This window comes from Lucilia cuprina, chromosome 4 (genome assembly GCF_022045245.1).
Source record: "Lucilia cuprina isolate Lc7/37 chromosome 4, ASM2204524v1, whole genome shotgun sequence".
NCBI lineage: Eukaryota > Metazoa > Arthropoda > Insecta > Diptera > Calliphoridae > Lucilia > Lucilia cuprina.
In genome coordinates, this window is record NC_060952.1 from 81,220,300 (window position 1) to 81,225,983 (window position 5,684).

Genomic DNA, 5,684 nt, shown 5'->3' on the forward strand with positions numbered 1-5,684 from the left:
GTCTATAGTCTAGTCTATAGTCTAGTCTATAGTCTAGTCTATAGTCTAGTCTATAGTCTAGTCTATAGTCTAGTCTATAGTCTAGTCTATAGTCTAGTCTATAGTCTAGTCTATAGTCTAGTCTATAGTCTAGTCTATAGTCTAGTCTATAGTCTAGTCTATAGTCTAGTCTATAGTCTAGTCTATAGTCTAGTCTATAGTCTAGTCTATAGTCTAGTCTATAGTCTAGTCTATAGTCTAGTCTATGGTCTAGTCTATGGTCTAGTCTATAGTCTAGTCTATAGTCTAGTCTATAGTCTAGTCTTTAGTCTAGTCTATAGTCTTTCTTTCTTTAGTCTAGTCTAGTCTATAGTCAAGTCTGTAGTCTAGTCTAATCTAGTGTGTATTCAAGTCTAGTCTATAGTCTAGTATATAGTCTAGCCCATAGTCTAAAATATAAACTAGTCTAGTGTGGTCTATAGTGTAATCTATAGTCTAGTCTATAGTCTAGTCTATATTCAAGTCTATAGTCTAGTCTATAATCTAGTCAAGTCTAAAGTCAAGTCTAGTCTAGTCTATAGTCTAGTCTATAGTCTAGTCTATAGTCTAATCTATAGTCTATTCTATAAACTAGTCTACAGTCTTTTGTTTAGTCTATAAACTAGCCCGCAGTCTATAGACTATAGTCTAGTCAATTGTCTAGTCTATAGTCTAGCCTATATTCTAGTCTATAGTCTAGTCTACATTCTAGTCTATAGTCTAGTCAATTGTCTAGTCTATAGTTTAGTCTAATCTAGTGTATATTATTCTAGTCTAGTTTAGTATATAGTATTTTCTTCAGTCTAGTCTATAATCTAATATATAAACTGGTCTACAGTCTAGTGTATAGGCTAGTCTATAGTATAGTCTATAGTTTAATGTTAATTCTAGTATATAGTCTTGTCTATAGTCTGATCTATAGTCTAGTCTATAGTGTAATCTTTAGTCTAGTCTATGGTCTAATCTACTATCTTGTCTATAGTCTTGTTTATAGTCTAGTCTGTAGTCTAGTATATAGTCAATAGTCTCTGGTCAATAATCTATAGTTGTTAGTTTTATATCTAAAAATTTAGTTACAGTTAATATAAATAAAAAGCTTTTAATAAAATGATCGAGTGGCCTTTTTTCAAATTAATAAGCCTAAAATAATATATAGGAAAAAAAAGTTGGTATGTGTTTCCGCCCGGGATCGAACCGGGGGCCTTCCGCGTGTTAGGCGGATGTGATAACCACTACACCACGGAAACAGTTGAGAGGAATATAAACTCAATAGTACAGCAGAAACCAATTTAAAAATAATTTAACATACTTATTATGCAAATAATATGCAGCCAAATTGTGGTGGAACCAAATATTTTACTTAATTGAAAATATATTGTATTTCTTTTATTATGTATATTAAAATAAGGTCTATTACAAATTAGTTCAATTATATTTAAAATACTTTCTAATTCTATACACGAAAATGCATTAAAAATTAGCACGTGTCATGTGATCGACACAGATATAAATTTTAATTTAGGTTTTCAAAGCTTTTAAATTATTTATACCCAGCAGTTCGACAAAGAGTCAATACATCCGAAAAATACAATGATTTTCATTTATATATAACCACCTGGTTGGCTCTATTTCATATTTCGACACGGATGTAATCTTTGTAAACGAGGGTGAAGACAATCGTCACTTTAGTGTGCCCTTTGTAAGCAAGAGAGTGGATACTTTAAAAACAAACTTAAGCCTTTTGCTATCTCTTCGTTATCTATGGGCTGACGACTGACTTTTCCTCGTGGACAATCATGTGTCAATTATAGCTCTCTGTGGCTCTAGAGGTAACTCTAAGCGGGTGGTATTTGTTTGGTACTGTCTGACCGTCACAATTACCAATTTTCCTTATATTTATTAGATTTTTAATTAATTTTAAAAATCAGTGCCTTAAATAAGTAATATCTTTTTTTATAAATAACAAAAATTATCGTGTGTTTCCGCCCGGGATCGAACCGGGGGCCTTCCGCGTGTTAGGCGGATGTGATAACCACTACACCACGGAAACTATAATTAAATAATGTCTGAATATAACTTTCTAATACTGTGATTGATTTTTTAAACGCGATTTTTCTTTTTTCACGAGCAAAAGTTTTTACCAGAGACTTCTTGGTTCCTATTCTTTTAAAAGATCTTTTAAGTAATACAATTTCTGAAATGTAAACAAAATAATATTGCTATTCCGAATGTTAAATTCTGAAACGAAATTGTACTTTTCTAAAGGATTGTGTTGCAAATTAGAATGTAGCAGCAGATTTTTCAGTTAGCAATACACAAATGTTTAATCCAAAGGATCAGGTTCCAAATTCAAAGCATCAGGTTCCACATTCAAGTTTAAGTATGAAGAATATATAATAGATTTTAGGATTTAATTTAAAATATCGATAAAAAAAAAATTAATGTTTCCGCCCGGGATCGAACCGGGGGCCTTCCGCGTGTTAGGCGGATGTGATAACCACTACACCACGGAAACTATACAACATTGGAAGACAAGTTTGAGTCATGCTGTCATTGATTGTAATTCTCATTGTGTTTATAAATAAGAAATTATATTTTTAATTTTCGATTAAATGACTTTTATTTAAATTTACAAATTTTAAATTTCAATTGTTTTTTTTTTTAATTTACAGCAACAAAAATTTTACAGAATATTTATGTTCGAAGTACCTTGAGTTATTTTCCAAATGTGTTTGTTGTTTCGTACCTAGATGTAGTTTCCGTGGTGTAGTGGTTATCACATCCGCCTAACACGCGGAAGGCCCCCGGTTCGATCCCGGGCGGAAACATGCACAATTTTTTAATATTTATTTCTAATGAAGAAATCTTTTCGAAAGCATTCCATATCATGGATTTTGTTTGTAATCTTGCATAAAAAGCCGAGGGCGTCAAATTCATAGAAAGTCCAAAGAAATCCATACAATTGTACTAATCTAACTACAGAAATGGAAGTTGAAAGACCTCCGACTAACTGTTCAGGACTCCCACCTTGAGGAGTTAGATAAAAAAAATACTTCTCTAGTTCTGTCCTAGTTCTGTTCTAGTTCTGTTCTAGTTCTGTTCTAGTTCTGTTCTAGTTCTGTTCTAGTTCTGTTCTAGTTCTGTTCTAGTTCTGTTCTAGTTCTGTTCTAGTTCTGTTCTAGTTTTGTTCTAGTTCTGTTCTAGTTCTGTTCTAGTTCTGTTCTAGTTCTGTTCTAGTTCTGTTCTAGTTCTGTTCTAGTTCTGTTCTAGTTCTGTTCTAGTTATGTTCTAGTTATGTTCTAGTTCTGTTCTAGTTCTAGTTCTGTTCTAGTTCTGTTCTAGTTCTTGTTCTAGTTCTGTTCTAGTTCTGTTCTAGTTCTGTTCTAGTTCTGTTCTAGTTCTGTTCTAGTTCTGTTCTAGTTCTGTTCTAGTTCTGTTCTAGTTCTGTTCTAGTTCTGTTCTAGTTCTGTTCTAGTTCTGTTCTAGTTCTGTTCTAGTTCTGTTCTAGTTCTGTTCTAGTTCTGTTCTAGTTCTGTTCTAGTTCTGTTCTAGTTCTGTTCTAGTTCTGTTCTAGTTCTGTTCTAGTTCTGTTCTAGTTCTGTTCTAGTTCTGTTCTAGTTCTGTTCTAGTTCTGTTCTAGTTCTGTTCTAGTTCTGTTCTAGTTCTGTTCTAGTTCTGTTCTAGTTCTGTTCTAGTTCTGTTCTAGTTCTGTTCTAGTTCTGTTCTAGTTCTGTTCTAGTTCTATTCTAGTTCTGTTCTAGTTCTGTTCTAGTTCTGTTCTAGTTCTGTTCTAGCTCTGTTCTAGTTCTGTTCTAGTTCTGTTCTAGTTCTGTTCTAGTTCTGTTCTAGTTCTGTTCTAGTTCTGTTCTAGTTCTGTTCTAGATCTGTTTTAGTTTTGTTCTAGTTTTGTTCAATTGTGTCATTAGTCCGAGATTTGTCATATATCACATTTGAAGCAAGAAACACACACCGGCTTTAGCTAGAATTTTATAAAAAACAACTTAAAAAAATCAAAAACCTTAAGAGTTATTATTAAAACTAATAAACTTTTTTAATTAAAAAATAATAAATAATTAAAATAAAAATAAATTAAAAAGTATCTGTTTCCGCCCGGGATCGAACCGGGGGCCTTCCGCGTGTTAGGCGGATGTGATAACCACTACACCACGGAAACTATAAGCATTGAAGTAGCAAAGCTAAAACTACACACAAGCAGAAATATAATAACAACAACAAAAGCTAAAAATAAAACACACACACAAAAAGGTAAAAAGTGAAAAAAATAGAAAGCAAAGATATGAAAAGCAATAATAAATTAAATAAAAGCAGAGATTTCATATACAAACACGTTTTTTACTTAAAAAACAAAAAAAATTGTTTATTGCCGAAACCCGGGATTGAACCGGGGACCTTTAGATCTTCAGTCTAACGCTCTCCCAACTGAGCTATTTCGGCTTGTGGTATAGAGTCAACTAAAATCTTATTTTTCTCAATTTTACTTAAATATTTTAAAATTTCTTTTTATACATTAATGATGACATTTGTTTCATAACAATTTACCCCCATACTTGTATCTCCAAGGACATTTGAAGCTTTATTTTGTGTTGTACTATTGTATTGTGTTTTTTGTTGCTTTTCCTACATATATCATCATCACAATCTCAGTAGAGTAAATGAAACCTCATTTGAAAGTTCATTCTTTAGATTTGTTTTATACATAGTTTTGGAATTTAAAAAATTCATACATGGTTAAATACATACACTCATACTTTTCTTCCTTTTTGTATGTGTGTAGTCTTTTTTGTTTAAGTTTTGTACAAATAAGTTTAATTTTAATTTCATTTTCAACTACAACTACTACAACTACCACTACATTGTCAAAGTAAAAGTGCACTTTTACTTGTTTTTTTATCATTGTTGTTGTTAACTCACTATTGTTAAGCTTTTTTGTTCTCTTCCTGTAAATGCAGAAAGAAGATGAATGTATGAATGAACATTTCACTACTTCTTCTGCAATAAGTACATATATATGAATGTATTATTTGTATGCTGAAAGCATGCATACTAAAATAACATGCCCTGACATGTTTAAAATTTACTAAAATAAAACATAAAACTTACAAAAAAAAATAATAAAAGGACAAAAAAAGATAATTTTATTGTAGTTTATATATGTATGTCCAACAACAAAAGGATAATGTGTGTATAATGTAAATGTGTATGTAATTGTTACAACAGACTTTTGAATGTATGAACATTTTTTTCATCCGAAGATTTTTTAGTATTCATCGTCAGTTTAAAGTCAAGACTATAGATCAGCCTAAGGTCAAAGCTATAGATAAGTCTATATTCAAGGCTACAGGCCAGTCTATAAGTCAGTCTATAGACCAGTCTATATGTCAGTCTATAGTATAGCGTATAAAACAGTCTATAGTCAAGATTATGTACCTAGCTATAGACTTTGACTTGGTCTAACTTCAATGCTATAGGAAAGCTATACTTCAGTCCATAGTCAATGCTATAGATCAGTCCATAGTCAAGGCAATATACACGTCTATAGTCAAGGCTATTGACCCGTCTATAGTCAAGGCTATTGACCCGTCTCTAGTCAAGGCTATAGACCCGTCTACAGTCAAGGCTGTAGTCCCGTCTGTAGTCAAGACTAT

The 5,684-nt window shown here is 32.0% G+C and overlaps 6 non-coding genes across 6 annotated transcripts; 1 reads left to right on the forward strand and 5 right to left on the reverse strand.

Annotated features, from left to right (window-relative positions):
• Window positions 1-1,192: 1,192 nt before the first annotated feature.
• Window positions 1,193-1,265, reverse strand: Trnav-aac. Its single transcript has one exon. It is a non-coding gene; the product is annotated as a tRNA-Val (tRNA).
• A 730-nt stretch (window positions 1,266-1,995) lies between these two features.
• Window positions 1,996-2,068, reverse strand: Trnav-aac. Its single transcript has one exon. It is a non-coding gene; the product is annotated as a tRNA-Val (tRNA).
• Window positions 2,069-2,460: 392 nt separating this feature from the next.
• On the reverse strand, window positions 2,461-2,533 carry Trnav-aac. Its single transcript has one exon. It is a non-coding gene; the product is annotated as a tRNA-Val (tRNA).
• Window positions 2,534-2,773: 240 nt separating this feature from the next.
• Window positions 2,774-2,846, forward strand: Trnav-aac. Its single transcript has one exon. It is a non-coding gene; the product is annotated as a tRNA-Val (tRNA).
• Window positions 2,847-4,119: 1,273 nt separating this feature from the next.
• On the reverse strand, window positions 4,120-4,192 carry Trnav-aac. The gene has a single exon. It is a non-coding gene; the product is annotated as a tRNA-Val (tRNA).
• A 208-nt stretch (window positions 4,193-4,400) lies between these two features.
• Trnaf-gaa lies at window positions 4,401-4,473 on the reverse strand. Its single transcript has one exon. It is a non-coding gene; the product is annotated as a tRNA-Phe (tRNA).
• Window positions 4,474-5,684: the final 1,211 nt, after the last annotated feature.